The sequence below is a fragment of the Hylobates moloch genome, unplaced genomic scaffold (assembly GCF_009828535.3).
Source record: "Hylobates moloch isolate HMO894 unplaced genomic scaffold, HMol_V3 SCAFFOLD_6, whole genome shotgun sequence".
NCBI classification, from domain to species: Eukaryota; Metazoa; Chordata; class Mammalia; order Primates; family Hylobatidae; genus Hylobates; species Hylobates moloch.
Genome location: NW_026652281.1, coordinates 24,923,478 through 24,949,435, shown reverse-complemented (window position 1 = coordinate 24,949,435; position 25,958 = coordinate 24,923,478). Strand labels below are relative to the sequence as shown.

Below are 25,958 nucleotides of genomic sequence, written 5' to 3'. Positions count from 1 at the left end.
GAAGGCTTGAGAGATGGAGAGCCAATGGTGTAGATTCCAAGTCTGAATCTGAAAACCTGAGAACCAGGGGCACTGAGGACGGAAGATTGATGTTCCAGCTCAAGCAATAAGGCAGAGGGAGAGGGCAAATACAACTTTTCTCCGCCTTTTTGTTCTATTTAGGCCCTCAGCGGATTGAATGATGCCACCCACACTGGGGAGTGGCTATCTCCCTTACTCAGTCCATCAACTAAAATGCCAATCTTTTCCAGAAACATCTTTACAGACACATCCAGAGATAATGTTCAATCAGATATCTGAGCATCTGGTGGCCCAGTCAAGTTGCCACATAAAATTAACTGTCAAGTGAGCTAATGATCAGGTTTTCACTATTTTTTTTTTTTCCATTTCTCATGAGAGTGAAGTTAGTGAAGCAGTTTGGAAGAACTACACCTTGGTTTGAATACATTTTATAACTGAAGATTTGAATGAATTTAAATCCACTTCCTATGAAGTGAATGCAGTGAATCTTAAATTCACAATCTTGAGTGAATTTAAGCCATGACTCAAAAGTGGCAACACTGCATTCATTTTATAGAAAGTTTTGAAATTCATTCTGAGGTATAGGAGTGAGAAAACTTTTCATGTAAACCCTCCTTTTAAATTACTAGAGAAATTGTCCTGTCCTTTATATCAGCCAAATTTATTCCTTTCCTGATGAAATCCTGATTTTCTGTTTATTTCTTGCTTATTATTATATAAAACATGCATGTTGTTTTATTAACCATGGATAAGTTTGCCTGACCGCAGAAGTTTACTAAGATTCTAATGACGGTGGGACCAATTAATTGATTAGGACATTGCTACTGAAAATGTTGTCTGAGTAAAGAGCATCACCTGGGGGCTTTTCAGACATGCAGAAACTCAAGCCCAATCATAGACCTAAAGAATCAAAACCTGCATTACAACAAGATCTTTAGGTGATTCTTATGCATGTTAAAGTTAGAGAAGCACCAGGAATCCACACTGGGAACCCTGGTATCTGGACAGCAATGCCAGATTCAAGATAAGCTGCTTTAAAAACGTGATTACTATTATTATTATTATTTTTGAGATGGAGTCTTACTGCAATGCCCAGGCTGGAGTGCAATGGTGCAATCTCGGCTCACTGCAACCTCTGCTTCCTGGGTTTAAGCGATTCTCCTGCCTCAGCCTCCCAAGTAGCGGGGATTACAGGTGTCCACCACCACACCCGGCTAATTTTTGTATTTATAGTAGAGACGGGGTTTCACCAAATTGGCCAGGCTGGTCTTGAACTCCTGACCTCAAGCGATCTACCAGCCTCAGCCTCCGAAAGTACTGGGATTACAGGCGTGAGCCACCGTGCCTGGCTTTATTATTATTTTTTGAGACAGAGTCTTGCTCTGTCACCAGGCTGGAGTGCAGTGGTGTGGTCATGGCTCACTGCTGCCTTGATCTTCCCAGCTCTGACAATTCTTCCATCTCAGCCTCATGGGTAGCTGGGAATACAGGCACGTGTCAAAATGTCCAGCTAATTTATTTTATTTTTTTTTTGTAGAATTGGAGTCCCATTATGTTGCTCAGGTCTCTAGCTCTTGGGCTCAAGTGGTCTTCCTGTCTTGGCCTCCCAAATGGTAGAGATTACAGGCGTGAGCCACTGGGCCTAGCTAAAAAGCTTGCTTTTAAATTAAATCTATTTTTACATGGTTATCCTTGAGTTCCTGATTAATTCTATCATTTATTCATTCATTTATTCAGTAAGTATTTAGCGAGTGCTTATTATATTTTGGGCTCCATAATGGGTGTATACAAAAGCAAACAGGACATGCTAAGAACTGCTGTGTTTTGAATACAAAAATAGATGCAGAAAGAAGCACATAAGCTGGAGTGAAATATGCTGCTGATCTTCTGGGAAAAGTTCCCAGCTCAGCAGTCTGACCATGACAGCACGAGTTATGAAGACAACCATCCAGAACATGTTCAGTGACTGCACCCTGCAAGCTCGCAGCAAAATAAGCAGGCACTGCTTGGCTGGGGAAGCTCGGTTTCTGGGCTCCCAGTTGGGCCTGGGTTGGCTCCAGCTCTCCAACTCAGAACTGACAGCTGGCACCCACACCCTCCTCCTCAGCTTCCGGGATGGCCTGATGGGCAAAGAGAAAGAGAGTGGAATCTGGATGACAGGGCTGGGCATAGCGTGTCCAGAATACTATAAGCCTGTTTGGTCTGTTACAAGTGCTGTGAGCAAAGGAGGACCGCAATTTTGAACATTGCAAAACAATGCATCCAGGCTTAGTCCCAAGGGATGGCAGAACAAGGAAATGCCATAGGCAAGTTCTTTTATGTTAAATCTTATGCCACACTAAAACTGTTACATTAGAATTTTAAAAATAATGTAACCATTGATTTTATAATTCTTTAAGTCTTAGAGATGAAGAATATCTGACAGCTGGTCCTTTTTTTTGGTAAATTAATGACAGAATAAGTGATTTGAATCCCAGAAAAGGACATGGGTCACATCTAATATATAGCAACAACTGTCTATTCCATGTCCAAACACCTTGATTTTTGTTCTTAGTCTTTATTTCCATGAAGTTGGAAATATTTTTAAGAAAAAGGCAAGGAAAGCAAACTCTAGTTATGGGAAGAAAATCTCAGCTTTGGGGAGATGCATTTTCTTCTTCCCTTCCTACCCACAGTGCAAAGTGCAGTCATTACTATCTGTCTCTGTAGTATCTATCAAATGGATGAGGAAGAAAGAAAACATGTGAAGTGACTGATTAGTCATTGGGGATAATTTGTGCAACTGCTTGGCTATAGATATGACTTTATCATATCTTTATCATATAGATAATTTTGTTCATCCTTGGGCAAGTTGTTTAATAGTTGTGAGATTGAGTTTCCTTACCTGTGAAATGAAGATAATTAGACTACACCAAGATGACATAATATTCATTATATTTCATTAGAACAGTGACTGGCACATGGTAAACACTAATAAATTCTATCTGTGAGAGTAGGGTCAAAATTTACACATAACGATTGATGTGTGTTTTTTTTTAAAGTAATTCTATTTTCTTTAATTGTAATTTTTTATAATTCCATTTTGTTCTCTACTCTCTCAGTCTGTCTTGACCAGACAACTTATTCTTTTTTTCTAATTCCAGTATTTTCAGTCCAATCAGTGTCTTTTCAGTGAAATTAAAATATTATTAGAATCGTAGTCTGATTTCGATCTCAGCTACTTTTGCATACATTCTCAGTCTTTTGTATTTTCTTTATGCCTCCCTTGTGTCCTTTTTCTACCGCTCGGGAGTGGTCTATTTTCACAGGACAGCTTATGTATTATTCATCTGTTCTTGTCCGGCTTGGACTTGGGCATCAGTCTGTCACTATGTTACCTGCAGTGATGTTCCATGGTGTACCTGTTCCCTGAACATCCTGTGCTGGTATCCACCGAGGTGTGGTACATGTTGGCAATTGGCTTTTGCCTCCAATTGCAAAAGCTCTGAACTTTGCAGCTACCTCCTCCTGACCTCATATATCTTCCTGTTCACACCTCCTGTAATATTTCTGCCCCCTCTAGTTGTTGTTGTAGGTGGGGTACTAAGAACTCTTGATTATTCTTTATGTATAATTCTGGAGTGGAACCCTGCATTGTTGTCCTGACACCCATCTGCCCTCAGCTATTGCTTACTCCATCTCTCTCATGTTGAATACAGCATCACGTTAAATGTGGGACTTTTCTTATTTTATTTTATTTTACTTTACATTATTTTATTTTATTTTAATTTTACTTTAAGTTCTGGGATACATGTACTGAACGTGCAGGTTTGTTACATAGATATACATGTGCCATGGTGGTTTGCTGCACTCATCAATGCATCATCTAGGCTTTAAGCCCTGCATGCATTAGGCATTTGTCCTAATGCTCTCCCTCCCCCTGCCCCCACCCCCCGACTGTCCCCGATGTGTGGTGTTCCCCTCCCTGTGTCCACATGTTCTCACTGGTCATCTCCCACTTATGAGTGAGAACATGCAGTGTTTGGTTTTCTGTTCCTGTGTTAGTTTGCTGAGAATGATGGCTTCCAGCTTCATCCATATCCCTTCAAAGGACATGATATCATTCCGTTTTTATGGCTGCATAGTATTCCATGCTGTATATGTGCCATATTTTCTTTATCCAGTCCATCATTGATGGGCATTTGGGTTGGTTCCAAGTCTTTGATATTGTAAATAGTGCTGCAATAAACATACGTGTGCAAGTGTCTTTATAATAGAATGATTTATAATCCTTTGGGTATATACCCAGTAATGGGATTGCTGGGTCAAATGGTATTTCTGGTTCTAGATCCTTGAGGAATCGCCACACTGTCTTCCACAATGCTTGAACTAATTTACACTGCCACCAACCGTGTAAAAGCATTCCTATTTCTCCATATCCTCACCAACATCTGTTGTTTCCTGACTTTTTAATAATCAGTATTCTAACTGGTGTGAGATGGTATCTCATTGTGGTTTTGATTTGCATTTCTCTAATGACCAGTGATGATGTGAGCTTTTTTTCTTGTTTCTTGGCCGCATAAATGTTTTCTTTTGAGAAGTGTCTGTTCATATGCTTCACAAATGTGAGACTTTTCTAAAAGGGTTGCTGTCTGCCTAGGTTAGGAGACAAGGACACTAGCCTTACTATTTATCAATTCAGGCCTCAGCTATCTGGGTGTCTCTCCCTCCACAAGTTTTTATTTTTCCTTCTGAGCTGTGAGTCAGGAACCTTGAGTCTGGATATTTTCTCTCTTGTGTTCTGCTCAGTCCTCCTCTTCTGGCCCCAGGAAAGGCTTACTGGGTCCAGTGTGGCACCACGCTAAGGACTTGACCCTGGGTCCTTGATTACTACTGCAACAGAGAAATTAATATCTTCCATGGCTGTGCTCCACAAGCCGAGGCTCTGCTTCCCACCTTCCAAATCACATGTAGGTTTGTCTACTTGGTAGAGACTGGGTCATGGAAGGAGCCCAAGCTATTCCAGTGCCTGGGAGCCCTAAGCTTTCCTGTCCTAATTTTCAGTGGAGTATATTCCAAAAGAGTTGGGCTGGAGTTGTGAGACAAACTCTACAATTGTTGCCACAGGGAGGAAAGTTAAAACATCTGTATATGCAGCATGGTTGGATAGAATTCTTGTTGGAGGTTGAGGATGCAAGAAAGAGTAAGGTTTTAGAAAGCAGCTGCTATTTGCTCTCCTTTTAGTTTAGTTTTTTTTTTTTTTTTCTAAAAGGTGGCACTAATTAAATATTCGTGAATATAACTTCTCCTTTGGACTAAGCAGGAGCAAATCTTATTCAAAGTCAAATAGTGGAGATGAGCTGGACCCTAATGAATAACTTTTACATTTATTGCCTCAAACAGATGTTGATTAAGCAAAGTCTGATTCCACAAACATTTATGGTACATGTATTGAAGGCTCTCTGGTTGGTAAAGAGAGGCTTTACATTTCTTCAATTATTCTTATAAGGCCATTAGATTCTGCAGTTGGATAAGAAACTTATGGGAAAGAAACGATTTACTTACCAAAATTTCAGAGATGAGGAGGAAAAAAATAATACTCTAAGCAAATAGCATGTGTATAAGAGCTGACATAAAGGGTTTGGCATTTTAGAGAGCAGGCGATGCTGCCATTCCAAGTTTCCGTTGTTGTGCTTGTTGTGCTGTGTGAACTCCATGGTGATATCTCTTGAAGGCACCCCCGCAATGACCCACAGCAGAAAGAGGAAATCTTTTCATTCTTTAGCATCTGACTCATGAAATTGAAATGTTATTACCTTGTTTGTGGCTCTCCTCTGCCAGGGAAGAGTCAGCCAGGTTCTTTGGGCTGTTTGGTTATGTCTAAATCACCTGTTTTCTGGCACTTAGGAAAAACATTCTTTTGCTTCCTGAAACACTGGTCCTAAATGTATTTGCTCCACAACATGGTCGTCTTTGAGAAAGAGAGACTATTTGATTTGCTGAAAGAAATGGCTGGGATGCTCATTGCATCTTGGCATACAGAGGCACGTATTTTAAACCTGAATTATCCAGCCTCCTGAAACATAGCCATTGTGCCTGCCTGGATCTATTTGATTCCACTCATATTAGTGCGGTTTTGTTGCACTTAGTTTATTCAACACTACATTGTAGAAAGGAGAGCGGAGTGATGATGCTGTTTGGTAAGGGAAGAACCAAATACAGATCTTAAGGGGATTATTCCATTCAGAACAGATTTTCAGGTCTAGTTGTTCTAAAAAAAAAAAGTGTGGACATCATCCTTACTTTACGTGACATAGATTCATAAAGACCAAGGGTTTCTAAAGTGGGAGAGGAGGAGAGTAGGCCAGGCGCGGTGGCTCATGCCTGTAATCCCAGCACTTTGGAAGGCTGAGGCAGGTGGATCACCTGGGGTCAGGGGTTCGAGACCAGCCTAGCCAACATGGCAAAGCCCTGTCTCTACTAAAAATACAAAAATTAGCCAGGTGTGGTGTCACGTGCCTGTAATCTCAGCTACTCTGGAGGCTGAGGCAGGAGAATCACTTGAACTTGGGAGGTGGAGGTTGCAATGAGCCGAGATAGTGCCACTGCACCCCAGCCTTGGCGACAGGGTGAAGCTCCATCTCAAAAACAAAAACAAAAACAAAAACAGAAACAACAAAGTAGGGGAGGAGAGTGTGAGCATCCCAGGCAGTGCTCAGGATAATCCATATTAGAATACACCCACATACACACACATATGTGTGCACATATAGACAACTCCTATTTAAAATTTTAAATTTACATTTCTTTCTTCATTATCTTATTATTTTATTTTTTGTAGACATGGGGTTTCACTATGTTTCCCAGGCTAGTCTTGAACTGCTCAGCTCAAATGATCCTCCTGCCTCAGCCTCATCCTCTCAAAATGCTAGGATTACGGGCATGTGCCACGGTACCCAACCTAAATTTTCATTCTGGGTGTGATTTTATAATATACATAATATGTTAGCATTTTGTATACGTGTATAATATCTAATATATGAATAAACATATGTGGTGGGGGTTATAATCCAAAATAGCTTTTTCCTGATCAAACCATAATGTCAACATTTTGGAGATTATTTATTTATATGATTATCTTCACACTTGCCCCTAAGGCTATGCTTGTTTTCCAATTTAGTTCTTACTTAAAAAAATTATTCTTTATAATTTCTCCTTTTGGTGTCTCTATTCTCACACTCCATCATGGTCAAATGTGTTCTATGTCAGACAGGGAGTAATTGGCAAGAGTTTCTTAGTTGGGCTCTGGGGTTTTGGCCTCAGAGACTTCCCTTACTTTTTTTTTAATATCTCAGTTATGCCTTTAAAAGGATGTCAGTTACATGTCACCCAGTATTTCCAGAAAGTTTTAAAATATATATTATATGCTGTAATTCCAAAAATTGAGCATATTACATTTCAATCAGGGTAAATGCCTTCTCGTTACTCTTCTATTGTTTTAACGTACAGTTGAATTAATTCTTCCTTTTTACTCTTTTTTTCTTAATTCATAATGATTGTTATCTATTCATTCTTCCAGGAAAATTTAGTATTAATTTTATCAAGTTCAAAAAGAAATTACCATTGAGAATTTCATTTTGGATAGATTAGTACTATGGATACTACACACCCTCAGATGTAACCATATGGTTACTACACACTTTCAGATGTGTGTAGATGTGTAGTAAGCCATTTCCTACTACTGCCAGCTAGAGAGCTACTCAGTCTCACATAAATTAAAAATTTCAGAAGCATCATTTTCTGTAGCTCTGGTGCATATATTTATAAGATGAGGATATTATGAACATTGTCAAATGGACAGAAAAGTTGAACTAATTTTAGGGTAAACTCCCAAATACATCTTACTTGGCTCTAACTTTTTTTTAGAGAATACTTGCTTATTACATGTCTATCAATCCTTCTGTCGATCCATCAATCCATAGCTTATTTTTTTGATGCATTCCAAGGTAAATTACAGATACCTATATACTTCCCTGTAAAAACTTCATAATGCATTTTATTAACCAGAATTCAATACTTGTTTATGGCTTCTATTCTTTGAATTAAAATTTAGACATAACTAAATGCACAAATCCTAAGTGTTACATTTACTAAGATTTGAAAAATGCACACATGATCCTCTATCAAGATATTGAAGATTACCATTACCCCATACATTTCCCTCATACTAAAGAAGGCTATTTTTATATGTCTCATTTGCAGAGTTGCAACACACAAAGTGACTCTGTTGAGAAGGAATGCTTTTGGCTGCAAGGGACAAAAAACCTGGCATATGAAAATATCAAGTGGAGTTAAATCTTGTCATATAACAAGAAATATGGAGAGGAGCAGCTGTTGGTATTAATTCAGTGACACCATGATGTCAAGGATGATGTTTCTGGAATTCTCCCGATTTCCTTTTAAGTCTCAAGTAGCTGCTATAACTTCTGGCATCATTCAAAAATATTTATTCATTTATTCAATAAATATTTATGTTCCAGCCAATGTCCTGATGCTCTGGATAGAGCAACAAACAAAAAAAAGCCTATCTCTCAGTAGGAATAAAAAGAAAGAGGAAATCTAGGCCTGATTGTTAATTTAACTATGAAGGCAAAAGCTTTCTCAGAGCATCTTTCAACCCTTTGGCAGAGTTCTTATTATTTTTCTCATTGAGCAATAGGAAAAAATGAGTATTTTTGAACCTCTATCCTATGAGGGAATTTGGAATAACTGTGGAGTCCGCCAATCAACATTGTCTGTCACAGGAACATTTAGAACAAAGTTGTGGTCTACTCAGCCTCCTTGCAACAATAAATTGTATCAGTACTTACTGTAGCATTCAGATGTCTGTTCTCCCTTAATTTTCTAAAGTAAAGACTTTATGCTCAATTTCTCCCTAATACCAATAGTAAGAAAGTTACCAAGGATCCTCAGTCACTGGTATGTGATCTTGTGTAGGAAAATAACCATGAATTGGGAGTCAAGAGACAGGGTTTTGAAGTTGGTCTCTCACTCACTAAGTGTGAAAATGTAGGTGAGTTTCATCATGCCTTTGGGTATCAGTCTCCTTGGCTGTGGAATGTTGACTTTCATGCTTCAACTTCGGGGTCACATGAAGCAACTTCTGAAGAACAGTCAATAAATTAAACACCTCTCTATCATAGTAATGCAGACATTTTTAAGGGCATTCCATTTGCAAAAAAAATGCACCTCAACCATGCACATGCAGGATGAAGAATTGTCCATTAAAATTAGGTATTTTCATTTTCAGAATGACAATGTATAATTACTTTTTTTTTTTTTTTTTTAGAACAAATGGACTTGTAAAATGTTCTGCGTACCCTTTACTCTTTGGTCTTTTTCTAGCTGAAACTCACTGTTACCTTCTCCCCTTCCACAGTAGGCAGAATAATGGCCACCTTAAAATGTCCATGTCCTAGTCTCTTTAACTCGGGAATATGCCATGTTACATGGCAAGAGGGGAACTAAGGTTGCAGATGGAATTAAGATTGCTAAGTCAGATAACTTTGAGCTGGGGAGATTATTTGAGATGGGTCCTTATAAGTAAATGAGGGAGGCAGGGGAGTCAGTGTCAGAGTGATGTGAGGTGGGAAAGACTTGACTGGTCACTGTTGGCTTAGTAGGTAGAGAAAAGGGCCACAAACCACAAAATGCAGACAGCCTCTAGAAGTGGGAAGAGGTAAGTAATGATTCCCTTGTAGAGGCTCCAGAAGGAATTCAGCCATACTGACTCCTTCATTTTAGCCCAGTGAGACCAATTTCAGATTTCTCATATTCAGAACAGTAAGATAAGTCTGTGTTGTTTTAAGGCACTAAATTTGTGGTAATTTGTTATAGCAGCAGTAGGGAACTGATACACTTTTCCACATTACTATGACAGATAAACTAAACATAACAAAGCTAAGTAGAATTTGGCGCCAGTGAGATCACATAAGCCAGGGAAAACATAATGGCTCCATTTCAGCAGGCTAGATAATTTAATATTAGAATATATGTTTTTCTGCATCAAGATGCAAAGGGACATCAAGCCATCACTTCTAGAGAATCAATAGGATCATTCTTCCTCAAAGAAAGACTGTGTTGTGGAGAAAATGCATTATAAAGCCAGGGTTTCAGGAAGAACAAGGATGCCTTTCCTTTTTTTTTTTTTTCAGCCAGAGTCTTGCTCTTGTTGCCCAGGCTGGAGTACAGTGGCATGATCTCGACACACTGCAACCTCCACCTCTGGGGTTCAAGTGATTCTCATGCCTCAGCCTCCGGAGTAGCTGTTGCATAGCCACAGGTGTGTGCCCCCATGCCTGCCTAATTTTTGTATTTCTAATAAAGACGGGGTTTTGCCATGTTGGCCAGACTGGTCTTGAACTCCTGGCCTCATATAATCTGCCTACCTTGGCCCTCAAAATTACTGGGATTACAGGAGTGAGCCACCATGCCTGGCTGGATGCTTCTCCTAAGTGTTGGAAAACAAGTGAATTAGGCATACATGAACTGCCCCAGAGGACTTGTCTGGTTCTTCCCTGATAGTGGAGGAGAGCCAAAAATAAGATAATAAGGTCCCAGATTAATGAAATCAAAATGTAAGCGTTGTCTCCTTTTGGCACGGGTCATGGTGGGAATGATTTCAAGCTGAGTCATGTGCCACAGGAGGACAACAAATGAAGACTTGGAGTCACAGTGTTTTCATTTTCTGGCCTTTCCAACTCATCATGTACGCTGTTATATCCCTGCTCTTTGCTTTGAGTAGGTTCCCCCCTCCTTTCTGCAATCTTGAGAAATAAATATTTCCTTAAAAGTTTTCTTTTAGGCTGTTGAATATTTGTTTTGATAAGAATAATTGAAGACATGGGAAACCTTTCATTACATTGCAGAGTGACTTAAATAGAATACACATTCCATAAATATTTGTTGAATTGAACTATGTTTAATCACCATCTGTTTAAGGTAAATCAATGGAAAAATTATTCATTGGTGTCCAAGTCACTTCTTTTGTTTGTCTTTGAATGAGGGAGACTCAGGCTGTAGCCTAGGGAAGAAATTATGTTCAAGAATAATATTATCTTCTAAGTCTCACCTTATAGAAAAGAAAATCTCTGAAAAGCGAGTTATTCAAATGAATTCAACATTTCCAAATATTAAAACAAATGATAAATTATTACACAGATTTGGGTTTATAGTCATTCTTTCCTTTTTATTTGGGTTGAAGATGTGAAATACAGGGTTTAGGTGTGTGATTATAGCTGTGTTCTGGAGCTGGTGCACACTGCTAGTGAGACTCAATTGTACACATCCCTTCCCAAATCTCTGTTCATGATGTCACATTGCTCACTTGAAATTGGTCATAGTGGAAGTATTTACACAAGGGAAATAAATAAACGCTGTAAGTCAGGATATGCCTCTCCCCCCACCAAGATGGTTTTGCAACATTTATCAGCTCACAACTGGTAATAGACCATCTCCAAATAGACCATATGCTGGGGAAAAAGTAGACCAAAGAGGGTTGATTTTTTTTGACAGAAGGATGAATACAGCAAATCATTTTGATTCTATAAATGGCTCTTTTTAAAGGGTTCATATTTCTCTCTTAATCCTAGAATGTAGTCCTCATACCTCGAATGTGACAGTTTGGGTGCACAGAAATTCCAGCCCCTCTAACATGGCTGGGGCCTTGAACTCTACCCCTGTCTCTCCAGCACTAGGACGCAGCTCAGCTGGTGCTGAGGTTTTTAACCTCCCAGCTGCTGTTTTCTTCTGGACTTTCTGTAGCACAATCCTGTGCACATGCAATTTAGTGTCAGCTGACTACAAAAGAGGAATTTGTTTGCAGATTTTGAGGTTCTTTTCTCTGGGGTCCCTGCTCCTTGCGTCTTTGCCCTTACATTTTAATCTTTTTTGGCTGCCCTTTCCTGGAGATGTGCTTTGTGAGCCCAGGGAGACCACTGCTTCTGCTAGGGCTCCATTTATTCTTCAGCTCTGTAAATTGGGAAATGCTTTTAGGAAAAAAAGCCAAAGTGATTATAGAGTTCATTTCCTGTGTTTCCTTTTGTTCAAGGAACATGCAGTCCCCTAAATACTGCCTGCATTGACTGCTCTGTAATGCCTTGAAGTAATTTTTAAATACGTTGTTCAGCTTTCCTAATTGCATTCAGCATGAGAGTTAGCCCAGTATCATTTACACTGTCACAGCCAGAGCTAGAAATCTGAAGAAAAACTTTTAAGTATAGAAATATTGTCAAGTCTTCAACAAAACTAATTTCAAAATCCATTCAGTGTTTGATAATCACAGTTGAGGGCAGTTTTCACTCAGAATAATTTCAGCCTTGGCCCTGAACCAAAAAAAAATAGGAATAAAACTTTACCACTGCTAAACCATGGAACTGCTGTATGGTATGATAAGTGAGGCTATTTGGCTTCTATTCTGACAAGACAAACACCACCAACTATGGTTTTATACAATTTTCATGGGTCACAAAATATTTTTCTTCGCACTTTTGGAAAACAAATTAGAAACTGAAAAAACCTTCTTAGCTCATGGGCCCTATGAAAACAGACCATGGGCCATGGTTTGCCAAGTTGTGGTATATTACTAAAAAATTTAAACTTCCATTTTGCAACTCAGAAGCCAACTATTGAGTCCTTTAGCCGAGTTCATCCTGTCTTTAGATACCAGACATTTTAAGTTTCATTCCCTGTCTCTCAGTTAAAAGCTCTGTGATCTTGGACAAGTTACTTCTCTGTGCTTTCCGTCACTGGTGAAATGGAGGTAATAATAGTACTTATAGCTTAGGGTTGTGATGATTAAATGATTTAATATGGATAAAGTAGTGATGTAGTTTCCCTGGCTACCTTGAGAAGTGAGTGCTGGGAAACCCAAGGAGAAATAATAGAAGTTAGAAACAACTCATCAATTAATATTTCATAAGTATTATCCCAATAACATAGTTATCCATATGAGCATTTATAGCTATTAATTTCCCTGCAAGCACTGTTTTAGTTGTAACTTGTAAGTTTTGGTATGTTGTGTTTTTCATTTCATTAAAAATATTTTCTAATTTTTCTTCTGATTTCTTCTTTAATTCATCGGTAATTTAGGAGTGTGTATTTAATTTGCATGTATTTGTGAATTTCCCAAGTTTGCTTCTGTTAGTGATTTCTGTTTACTTCCATTTTAGTCAGAGAATATATTTTGTATGATTTCAGCCCTTTTAAGTTTAGTTAGGCTTGTTTTATAACCAAGCATCTTGTCTAACCTAGACAATGTTCCATGTGCTCTTGAGAAGAATGTGTATTCTGCTATTGTTGCATGAAGTGTTCTGTAGATGTCTGTTAGGTCTAAGTGGTTTATAGTGTTAAAGTATTCAATAGCCTTATTGATCTTCTGTTCAGTTGTTGTATCCATTATTGAAAGTGGGAGTGTTGAAGTCACCAACTGTTATTTTTGGATTGTCTGTTTTTTTTTTTTTCAATTCTGTCAGTTTTGTTACATGCATTTTGGGTTTTGGTTGTAAGATGCATATGTATTTATAATTGTCTTGCTTTGCTGATGGATTAACCATTTTATTATCATGTCTTTCTTTGTCCCTACTAACAATTTTTGTCTTAAAGTATATTTCGTTTGATATTAGTATAGCCAGTAACTCTAGTTCTCTTTTGGTTCTTGTGTGCATAGTGTTGTGTTGTTTCCCACCCTCTTACTTTCAACATTTTTGTGTCTTTGGTCTAAAGTGTGATCTCATATAGTTGGGTCATGATTTTTCTTTCTTTTTAAATCCGTTCTGCCAATCTCTACCTTTCGACTGGAATATGAAATAGTTTCCTATGGCTACTATAACAAATGACTACAAATTGGTGGCCTAAAGCCACAGAAATACATTCTGTCACTGTTCTGGAGGCCAGAAATCAGAAATCTAGGAGGGTCATGCTCCCTCTAGCTCTAAGGGAAAACCTGTTCTTTGCTTCTTCCAACTGGTGACTATCAGCATTCCTTGACTTGTGGCCATGTTAGTCCAATCTCTAATTCACCTTCTTTTGGAGTTTGCCTTCGCTTCCTTCTCCTCTGCCCCTCTTCCTCTTCTGTTTCTTTTAGGCACACTTATCATTGGAGTTAGGGCTTACCTGGGTAATCCAGGATGAGCTTGCCTCAAGATCCTTAATTACATTTGCAGACACCTTCCCCCCACCCAAATAAGATGACGTCCAGGTTCTGATAATTAGGGCCTAGACATAAATTCTTGGGGGTCCACTATTAACCTACTGCAGTTTGTCCTCTGGCTTCCCAATATTCATGTAACATCTCACATCCAAAATACATAGAGCTCCTTCCAACATCCCTCAAAGTCTCAACTCATAGCATCAGCCCCATCTAAATGTCATCCACTCAAACTTACAGGTCTCATCTTCTAAATTATCTTAATCAGGTATGGGTGAGACTCTGGGTATGAACGATTCTAGGGAAAAATTCTCTTGTTATGTCTTTTACTATATTTTTTGAGTTGTTTTCTTAGTGATTGTCCTGGAAATTAAAATTAATATCTTAACTAAAAATAGTCTAGTTTGCATTAATACCAACTTAATTTCAATAGTACGCAAAACTTTGCTTTAGTATAACTTCATTTTCTCCCCACTTCTTTGTGTGATTATTATCAGATTACATGTTTATATACTGTACTCACCTAAATACAATTTTATAATAATTGCTTTATACAGTTGCCCTGTAAATCAGATAGAAGAACAAATTATAAAAATGTATTTGTACTGTCCTGTATTTACCTATATAATTAACTTTATCAGTGTCCTTTGTTTCTTTGTGAGAACTCAAGTTGTATTCCTGTGTCCTTTCATTTAGCTTGAAGGAATCCCTTAGGGTTTCTTGAAGACTGGGCCTGATAGTGATGAATTCTCTCAATTTTGTTTATTTGAAAATATCTTAATTTCTCCTTTATTTTTGAAGGATAATTTTTCTGCATATATAATACTTGGCTGACTATCTTTTTCTTTCGGTGTGTTGATTTTGTCAGCCCACTCTCTTGAGGCCTCTAGTTTCTGTTGAGGAATCAGTTGTTAATTTTATTGATAATCCTTTGTATATTATGGGTCATTTTTCTCTTGCTGCTTTCAAATTTTTTTTCTTTTTCTTTGTCTTTAAGAGTTTAATTATGCTGTGTCTAGGTGTGGATATCCTTGAATTTATTCTACTTGGAGTTTACTGAGCTTCTTGGGTTATAGATGAATGTTTTCAGCCATTATTTCTTCCCATACTCTTTCTATCCCTTTCTCTCTTTCTGTTCCATGTGAGATTTCTATTAGGCATATGTTGGTATGCTTGATGGCTTCCCAAAGATCTCTGAGGCTCTATTTATTTTTCTTCATTATTCTTTCTGTTTCTCAGAGTGGATTACGTCAACTGACATATCTTAAAGTTTGCTGATTCTGTCTTCTGCCAGCTTAAATCTGCTGTTGAGTCCCTTTGATACATTTTTTATTTGAGATATTGTGCTTTTCAATTTCAGAATTTCCATGTTCCTTTTATAATTTCTAATTCTCTATTGATATTTTGTATTCTATGAGACATTGTTGTCATTATGTGAGAATTGTTGTCATTCTTTCCTTTAATTTTTGAATATATAGATCTTATTTTTTAGACCAGTTTTAGGTTCATAACACAATTTAATAGAAAGTACAGAGTTCCCATATACAATCCTCCACACACACAGCCTCCCCTACCGTCAACATCTCACATCAGAGTAATTACGTTTTTTATAACTAATGAACCAACACTGACACACAATTATCACTCATAGTTAGTTTGGATTCACTCATAGTGTTGTACATTATACAGGTTTTGACAAATGTATGATGACATGTACTCACTATTACAGTATCATACTGAATAACTTCACTGCCATAAAAATCCCCTCTGCTCTTATATATTCCTCTCACCTGCTAGGAAACTGGAAACCACTGATTTTTTCAGTATCTCCATAGGTTTGGCATTTCCAGAATGCCATAAAGTTGGAGCCAAACGGATATAATTATTTTCAGATTAGCTTCTTTCACTTACTTATATGCAATTAATGTTTTGATATGCTTTGACTGTGTCCTCACCCAAATCTCATCTTGAACTGTAGTTCCCATAATCCCCACGTGTTGTGAGGATTTCACTTAGTTATATGCAATTAAGGTTCTGATATGGTTTGGCTGTGTCCTCATCCAAATCTCAGCTGGAACTGTAGTGCCCATAATCCCCAGGTGTTGTGGGAGGGACCTAGTTGGAGGTAAATGAATAATGGAGGCAGTTACCTCCACGCTGTTTTTGTGATAGTGAGTTCTCATGAGATCCAATGGTTTTATAAGGGCTTTTCCCTGACTTCACTCTGCAGTTCTCTTTGTTGCCGCCATGTGAAGAAGGACGTATTTGCTTCCCCTTCCACCGTGATTGTAAGTTTCTTGAGGCCTCCCCAGCCCTGCAAAACTGTGAGTGAATTAAGCTTCTTTTTTTTTTTTTTTTAAATAAATTACCCAGTCTTGGGTATGTCTTTGTTAGCAGTGTGAGAATTGGCTAATACAGGTTCCTTCATGTCTCATCATGGCTTGACAGCTAAGTTCTCTTTAATGTTTGATATTTTGTTGTCTATATATATTGTAGTTTATTTAACCATCTACCTACTGAAGGATATCTTGTTTGCTTCTGAGTTTTGGCAATTATGAATAAAGCTGCCACAAACATCTGGGTGCAGGTTTTTATATAGATACACGTTTTCAAATAATTTGGATAAATATCAAGGAGTGCGATGGCTAGCTTCTACAGTAAGAATCTGTTTGGTTTGTAAGAACTGCCAAACTCTTCCAAAGCTGTTGTACTATTTGCATTTCTGTCAGCAATGAATGAGGATTTCTGTTGTTCCACATCCCTGTTAGCACTTAGTGTTGTCAGTGTTTTGGATTTTCACCATTTAATGATGTATAGTGGTATCTCAGTGCAGCTTTGATTTGTAATTCCCTGATGAGGTATGATGTCAAGTCTCTTTGCATGTGATTATTTGACGCCGGTGTATCTTCTTTGGAGAGATATCTGTTAGCTATGTGGATGTTTTTCAGTCTAGTTGTTCATTTTGTTGTTGAGTTTTAAAAGTACTTTTGTATATTTAGCACAATAGTCCTTTATCAGATATGTCTTTTGCAAACATTTTATCTCAGTTTATGGCTTGTCTTCTCACTTTCTGGCTTTAATTATTTTTTAAAATAAATTTTATTGTGCATATTTAAGGTACACAACATGATGCTATAAGATACATATAGTAAATAGTTACTACAGTGGGACAGATTAACATATGTGCCATTTCATATAGTTACCAATTCTTCCCCCCATGGCAAAAGCGGCTTTAATCTTAAATATAATAGACTACTACTAACTATAGTCCTTATGTTGTACATTAGATGTTTTGAGTTGTTTATCTCACATATTTGCTACTTTGTATCCTATAATTGTTTATACACTGGTTTTCTTTAGTCCTTTCAACATATTCATAATAGAAAGATTTTTATAAGTTTGAAAAAAATTGTTAATTTCAAATTAAAAATTAAGCATGTGACCAAATTAAGTGAAAGTAGAAATATATCTAGACATATTCTGACAAAATTTTGAATTTATGTGACTAAAAAAAACCCTCCTTCAGGCTTCCAGGCAGAAAAAATAATTGGTCTTATATTCTAAGGGGCTCATAGAAAGTAATCCTCAATATTCCCTGCAACGCAGAATGCTGGAAGATAATAAAGCATCTAACCAAAGAGATTTGAGGGAGAAAGTCTATGCTTCAAGTATTCTGTTCCTACTGAAGGTGTTATTCATATGTATAGACAATAGAAAGACACTCTCAAATATGCAAAGACTTGGATAATTTACTATTTACCCATCCTTGAAAAATGTACTTGAGCTTCTTGCTGCTCAAAGGTAATGCATCAGGATCACCTGGGAGCTTGTTAGCAATGCAGGATCTCAAGCCCCACCCCAAGATCTCCAGGTGATTAATATAAGCATTAAAGTTTGGGAAGCACAGTCCTTGCTGATTAAACATAAAAAGAAAAAAGTAAAACGTGGAGAAGTCTAGCTATAAAAAAAAAAGTATCCATTGATACCAGTTAAACATATAAAGCTGTTCAAATAATCTTAGTGCTTTAAAAACCATCTTTGAAAAATATGATATATAATAATGTAATAAAACAAAACTTTGTATTTAAACCCGCATTAGGCCTTTGTGGTGCTGTCATCTGCTCAGCTTCTGGTGAGGGCCTCAGGAAGCCTCTAGTCATGGCACAAGGCAAAGAGGGAGCCAGCATGTCACATGGCAAGTGCAGGAGCAACAAAGCAAGGGGGCAGGTGCCATACACTTTTAAAACAACTAGATCTCATATGAACTGAGTGAGAACTCACTTCCATTCTTGAGGCACCCACCACCATGATCAAATCACCTCCCACCAGGCCCTAACTCCAACATTGAAAATCACATTTCAACATGACATTTGAAGGAGACAAACATCGAAACAATATAAAAGTCCTTAGGTTTTATTGGCTACGAATTTTTATATAATCTGGATGCTTGTCTTCTCTACCTCACTAGGGAGATGAGTATAATGTGGAAAATAAAGATGATACTGAATTGCTTGCCTTTATAAGGGTGATGTCATTTCACAAAGGAAGTGGCGTGCAGTGCCTAAGACAAGATGATACATGAACCACTTAGCTATGGAAATTAAAACAAATAAATGAAGCCAGTATTTAAAGAACTTTAAGATAGGTTTGAAGAAGGGTAAGCAATGATTTACTATTAGTACTTTGTGTTTCCATTGGCAATGTCTGTTCTCTCTGGGAAAGGTCATACCTTGATTCTTTTTTTTAATGCAACAAAATGGGAATTACAAAGAAAATGAAACATAGAGAATGGCCAATGAATTGTGTCAGTTTCTTCCCTATAGATTGCAAGGCCAAGTATTAGAGGATGATTTCCTGTTCTTCCCACCCCTTCCTGAAAATAGATTCTCTACAGGTTCAAACAGTCTGTGGGCAGTGGCGGGCGGGGTCAATGGCAAAGGGGTTTTTCATGCAGGCAGCAGCCAGCTGCCACCAATTGCAGGGATAGCCAGTAAATGGTCTACTCTGGGAGTGGGGGCAGGAACAAGTGGAAAATAGAACATGGCCTGATTTTTAAAATTACTTTCTTCAGAGTAGGTAGTATGAGCCCATGTTCTCAAATTCTATTTGCCTTATTTCAGGTACAACGAAACAAATTTCATCTAATCTTATTTTATTTAAAAATCAATGTTATAAACGTTTTACGTTTGTGGGAAAGTATAAAGGCCAACATTGTGGGCATCTTTATATCTACCAATCAGATTTGTTAAATCTTAAGATTTTACACATTCACTTCAGATTTTTTTTTTTTTTAATCTCAAATCATTACAGCAAGAGTTTAGGATTGATGTGTTAAATAAAGTTTATGAGAGGCTATTGTTTTGGACTAGCCTCCTGTATTAGGCCCCAGCAGACTATGCCAAACCATAGTGGAGTCACTTACGCTATGTACCACATAATCCAACTGAATTTTAGACAGGCCAGTTTTCCAGACAGCTGGAGATTCCATTCCACCTGAGTCAGCATAATAAGGAAGTCTCCTGTTTTAACCTTATTAGGAAAGTAACTTCAAAACAACCGATGTGCTTTTTATTCTTTGATTCTGCTTGCTTCAGCCCTTTTTCTGCCTTTAAAGACAACCTCTGCTTGGCTCGTTGGACCATTCATTCTATTTTATAGATAGTGTTGCTCGATTCTAGAATTGCAAATAAAAGCCAATTAAATGCTTAAACTAAATTTGTTGTAGTTTTGTCTTTTGACAGTTGACTATTCCTCCCCAGCCCTATTCCCCTGTCCCCCATACAGAAATAACCACTATCATGGATTTGAATTTGATGTCTTTTATTTTAATGGCTTTTAAAAGTACTTTGGGTACGAATCTCTAGTCCCTAATTGGTGTATTTTTTGCAGATTTTGAAAACCATTACCGTACTGTATGTGTCGTTCTACAACTCATGTTTTCTTTCAACATTATGTTTCTGAGGACTTTCCATGTTAATGTGACCCCAATTTATTCATTTTAACAGTCAGAGTTTTCCATTGTTGAATATTCTGTGATACATCTAGTCCCTTGTTAATAAGCCTTTAGTTTGTTTCCCGGTTTTTGCTCTTGCATAGTACTGTGAGGAGTATTATTATGCAGGTCTGCTTGTGTATGCATGCAAGTTTCTCCAGAGGAATAGAGTGTAAGCTCAACATCTTTAAGTTTACTTGTTATAACCTAATTGCTCTATAAGAGATCTGTACCAATATTCTGTCTCCCAGGTGGTATGAGAAGTCCTATTATTCCACATCTTCATCAACACTTGGTATTGTCTGACTTTAAGATGTTTGCCAATTTAATGGGTGTAAAATTGTATCTCATTGCTGTTTTAATTTGCACTTTCCTTATAACTTTAGGAGTTGAACATTTTTTCATAAGTTTATTTGCTACCCACATTTTCTCTTCTATGAATTAGTTCTCATATTTTTTGCCCATTTAAGGAATTGATCTTTTTATCTTTGTTTCCCATTAGTTTCTAGGAATGCTTTGTGCTTCCTGGATGCAAAATTCTTTCCTGGCTGTGTGCCCTCTCACAATCTGTGGTTTGATTGTTGTTTGCAGAAGCTTTTAACTATTATATTGTCAACTATAACAATATGGATTTTGGTTTGTGTCCTGTTTAAAAAATTCTTTACTACGTTAAGTTTCTAGAAATATTTTTTTGAATTATGAAAATGTCTACTGGTTATTGATTTTTATGTCTAGTGTGAGGTAGGAATCTAATTTTGTTGTATTCCAAATGGATGAATAGCTAACACTATTTGTCAACTAGTTCATCATTTTCTCTGTCTATAATATCACTCTGTCTTAACCCAGTATGATTTTGCTAGAATGTGAGATCTGTGATGGCAGGAGTCTTGGTCTATTTTGCTCACTGATGTATGCCAACCATCTAGGACTGTTCCTGGCACATAGTAACTATTTAAATTTATTGATGAATTAATGAAAATGTGAATGGTGTTTCTGGCGTACACCAGAACATAAGCGTGATTTCTTAACCAAGGGACTTTAGTCAAGACATGCTAAGAGTGTTCAGTGTTATTTTCTCTTCTTTCCAAGAGACAGCCCATGTCTCTGAAAGGTCACAGATAGCTTAGAATGCCTCATACAAGAACAACAGCCACATGAATCCATGTGTTCTAGAGAAAAGGAAAAATTGTTTCAGGTAAGTAACAGATATTATGGAATCCATTTCATCGAGGGTCCCCAACTTCCAGGCCACAGAGTGGTTCCAGTCCGCGGCCTGTTAGGAACTGAGCGGCACAGCAGGAGGTGAGTGGTGGATGACTTAAGCGTTACTGCCTGAGTTCTGCCTCCTTTGACATCAGCAGTGGCATTAGATTTTCATAGGAGTACAAACCCTATTGTGAACTGTGCATGTGAGGCATCTAGGTTGTATATTCCTTATGAGAGTCTAATGTCTGATGATCTGAGGTGGAATAGTTTCATTCTGAAACCATCCTCCTCCTTCCCCTGTCTGTGGAAAAAGTGTCTTCCATGAAATCAGTCACTGGTGCCAAAAAGTTGACTGCTGTATTACATAGTTATTTAAAAACAAATATTATGTGGTAATATCCAGGTCTGAAAGGGAGAGAATAAGAGATGAAATATCATTGTTGAACATGTTAAGTGACTTTTATCTCCACCCTCTATTTCTGTGGAATATAGTTACAGAGGTTGTCTTGAAAGGAAGTGATTGGCAGTTGGGGAGGGAACTGTGGGGTGAGGAGTCTGCTGCATGGCAGCAGTCACAATCCTATATGAAATCGCCTATAGACACTGTCCTCTAGGACTTCATTCAGTTCTAAAACAAAAGGGTTTTTGAGTTCACACTCCATTACTTGGAACTTGCTAACTGCTTCTTTGAGTGGTATAAAATCACAGGGAGAAACAAAAAGCAGTGATGGGTCCATATAACGCAATCCATTGAGGAGAACCCATAAAGAAACTTTTGGCATAAATACCTTAAACAAAAATAATCCAGTTGGAAAGACTTGCTTTAATCAAATATTTCCACCCAACGAGATCACTGCCATGACGTCTGAGAAATCAGCATCTTATGAGAAGCCACAGCATACTAGTTTAAATGCTACGTTTCCTCTAGGTACACATGGATATACATCCCTTCATGTACATTGTAGCATAAAAAGAGGCACCTCACTGTGCGGGTCAAGCTGCTGCTGCAAACACTGATGTACCCATTACAGGGGTCACCCAATGGGAAGAGGATGAACTGGGGGTGAAGAGCCCTGAGCACCTATCTTCTTCCAAGGCAATGTAATTATGACACAAATAATGTTCACAGATTTTAAGTCAACAGTGAGTAATTTGCCCCACCCATTGCAGCAAATGACATTATTTGATCCCCTCAACAATCTTCTGAGGCAGGAACCTTCCCTCATCACATGCCATGATGAAGTGTGAGCTCCTCTGTGTTTGAGACTTGCTTAACTTTTCATATCCCTCCAGTATCCTCTGAAGGAAGTATCACGTTTCCCTCCTCCCATCTTAACTCCTCAGATGACCCTCTTAAATATTCTTATTATGAGTTTTGTAAGGTAAAGTTTTGTGTTTTATCTTTTCTCTGTTAATAAACTGAGAGGTTGCTGAGGGTAGGAATTTGGTGTTACTCACCTTTCTATCCATGGGCCTAGAACAGTGCCTGGAGCCAAAAAACAGCAGACACTGTGAAGTGAAATGAAGTGGAACCTTGCTTTAGTCTCCTGAATCTTTCAGGTGGGCTACACCAACTTTTGTGTGACCCACACTAGCAGCCTATAATTAATCACCTTCCTTTCATTCCAATTTGTACAGGTGGTTTTTCATTTTTGTTTGTTTTTATCTGACTCAAAACTTTGAATGTTTATAGAAATTGGTAGGGTAGGCATAAATGTCAGTTCTAAAGAGTGACAATGTATTTAAGGCTCCTAGCTCTATCCTGGTCTGAGTCATTGGCTAAAAATGTCAGGACAATTTATAACATTAAAATGAATCATAATTTCAAGTGATAATATCCAATGACATGATGAAAATTGAAAATTTATGAATATATCAGAACTTGTCACCAGAGCTAAGATCTGTCTAAACAATTTGGATTTGTCAGTCTGTCTCTCTTAGTGCATTTGTCTTAGATCAATTCTCTAAATACACACTTCCTGGGATGAACCTTGTTGTGATGCTGGTTATCAGGACTGGTAGCATTTGAGATCCCTACTCAGCAACATTTTACTGAGTCATTCACTGTGACGGGTGAGAATGGTACTGCCAAGTAATGATTATTTTTAGACAGGCAGCTAGATATTAGACATACATCAATGTGCAGGACACTCAAAACGTAACAGTAAATAGGAAGACATTTAATTCTCCTTTTTTTTGCTGATGTGATATTTTTGTTGATGGATTATATTTCTGGGAGAAAGGAGGTTTCTAGATAAGTAGTACATTCTTTCAAATTGAAAAATATGAAACGTGTTAAGAGTTCCCAGGGACTTGACTGAATAATCAGTTCTAGGAGCTTTGTCTGTCTGTAAGACCCAAATTTGCTTCCCTGCAAGAGTGTATTGGTCCTTGGAGCCCACAGGAAGCAAATGTTGACAGCAGTGCTTAAATCAGTATGTTGTTCTTTACTGCAGGCATTTTCGCCTTGTGGAGACGACTTGGTCATGCTGTTGTACATTTTTTTTTCCTCATTGTAGATTACATTTTCCAGGTGAATAGAATTGAAGCCCTCAGATGATACAGCATCGCTGTGAGAAATTATGTAGCTAGTATAGAGACCTATTTCCAAACAATTACCAAATAAAGCAGCTTTCAGAGCTTGCCATTACACTACTGTTGCACTCAGTCAAGCAAGGCCATCTGTATCATTTCCTAGGCAGGAAGCACATCATTTTTAGTGTCATGCTGTGGCCCCTTGTGTCAGATAGACTTTGGGTGTAGGGCTTGAAAAAGTCTTCTTTGCTACTTTGGCAATAGCTTATCTTTCATATGCCAAACCGCTTTTAATGAGGGGGTGTGAGTGGTTAACACATGCTCTCTTCCCTTTTCTTTCGGTATTTATGAAGTCAGGAATGCTGTAGCGGTTTGGTTTTCTGTGTGATCATGGGGATACGTATTTTGGTAAGTGCTGACCTTTTTTTCCCAGAGGAATCAGTGGTCTCCTTTTTGCTTACCTTGCTACACTTTCATTTTTAATACTCTGGTCACTCTTTCAAATGCTCCACTGACATAAGTTGCCGGTTCAGTGGGAATGGGGAGAGGAAGAAATTCATAGAAATGTTTTCTAGGTTTTATTATTTATGAATTTATTGATGGTATTTATTATATTCCCAATAGATGGAGAGTTTCAATATTTTTTAAAATGTCATTTTGGTATTTTATTCTTAGCAGCAAGCCTAGATCAGGATTTTGTAAAAAAAAAAAAAAAAAGGAATACTTGAAAAAAAAATCTCTAAAATAGAACATTAAGAAGCCTAGCATAAATTCACTGATGTGATAGATATGTTTATTTCTGCAAAAACATGAAGTAAAAATCACAGAGCTTAGCTCATTTGATAAAATCATATTTGTTTAATTGCAATATTTTTTCTTTCAACATCTGCCAACAATTTCCCAATGAGATAGAACAGGTAAATGTTAATTTGCTCCCAAGGACTTGAGTCATCACTAAGTGCATAATTTTGTTCACCTCTTTGGTAATTCAGAGTCCTAGTTCTTGCCTTTAGTAATCCAGGATGCTGCTGAATACTTGCGAAATGTTCCCAGCATGGCAGACGCTGCTGGTAGCCTTGCTATAAAGAAAATAGGCCATGCTGTGAAAAGATACAATCATACAAAAGGGAAACAATAGGAAAAAGTTACCCTCTGAGCAACCTTATGTACCATGTCATTGTGTTATGTGCATTACTATGTAGACAATTCATTTGACCATTTTACAGATGATGGAACTGAGGTTCAAAAAAGGTAAATAATTGGCTGAAGAATGGGAAGAGAAAAAGCAAAACCCTGATGTTCTTCTGATGCCAAAGCCCTCACTCATTCTTTGTTATACCATGTTTCCAGAGCCAATTCTGTTAATGGAGAGGTAGAGCTGCTTTTCAAGAAGCACATTATTTTGCATTTACAATTAGTTTCCGGTGAAATGAAAGAAGTAGCTCCATACTCCTCGGCATTTAAGTTAAGCATATATAAGGAGGGAGGAAGAAATTTTTAGGAACATTTTCTGGGGTATATTATTTATAAATTTATTTGTTGAACTTATTATTTTCCCAGTCGGTGGAGAGCTTCAATATGTCAATTGTTAGAATTTTCTAGGGAAAAGAAGAAAAATTTAGAACAACTCTCAATCCTAAACTAGAATTAAGACACATGAATATTCTCCTGTAAGACAGAATTTATCCAAAGCATGATCTTTTCAACCTCTGTATTTGAGGATAAAAGTGCGACTTCCAACAGTGTGAGCTAAATCTGGCCCTGACTTCCGGTATGACTTTCCCGTCTTTCCAGATTACGATTATGATTATGCACTGACTCTTATGAAAATAAATCAGCATTTCTCTGAGCTGACGTTGATTATAAGGTGTTCCAAGTAAAATTGGGCCTTGGCTATTCAATGACATGTTAGATGCTGTTTTCTGTATACTTTTATGATTAGGTTAATTTATCTGCACTATCACTGATGTGCAGGAAAGCATAAAATGCACAAGAAAATTTTGGTTGAGAAATAGTAAG

At 37.7% G+C, this 25,958-nt stretch overlaps 1 long non-coding RNA gene across 2 annotated transcripts in view; it reads right to left on the bottom strand.

Moving 5' to 3' along the window:
• LOC131383704 (uncharacterized) overlaps positions 1-3,583 on the bottom strand; it is a 32,127-nt gene extending 28,544 nt beyond the window's left edge. For both annotated transcript variants that reach the window (XR_009213941.1, XR_009213940.1), the window contains exon 1: positions 3,399-3,583. This is a non-coding gene — a long non-coding RNA (uncharacterized LOC131383704). The remainder of the gene's footprint in view (positions 1-3,398) is intronic.
• Between the last annotated feature and the right edge of the window lie 22,375 nt (positions 3,584-25,958).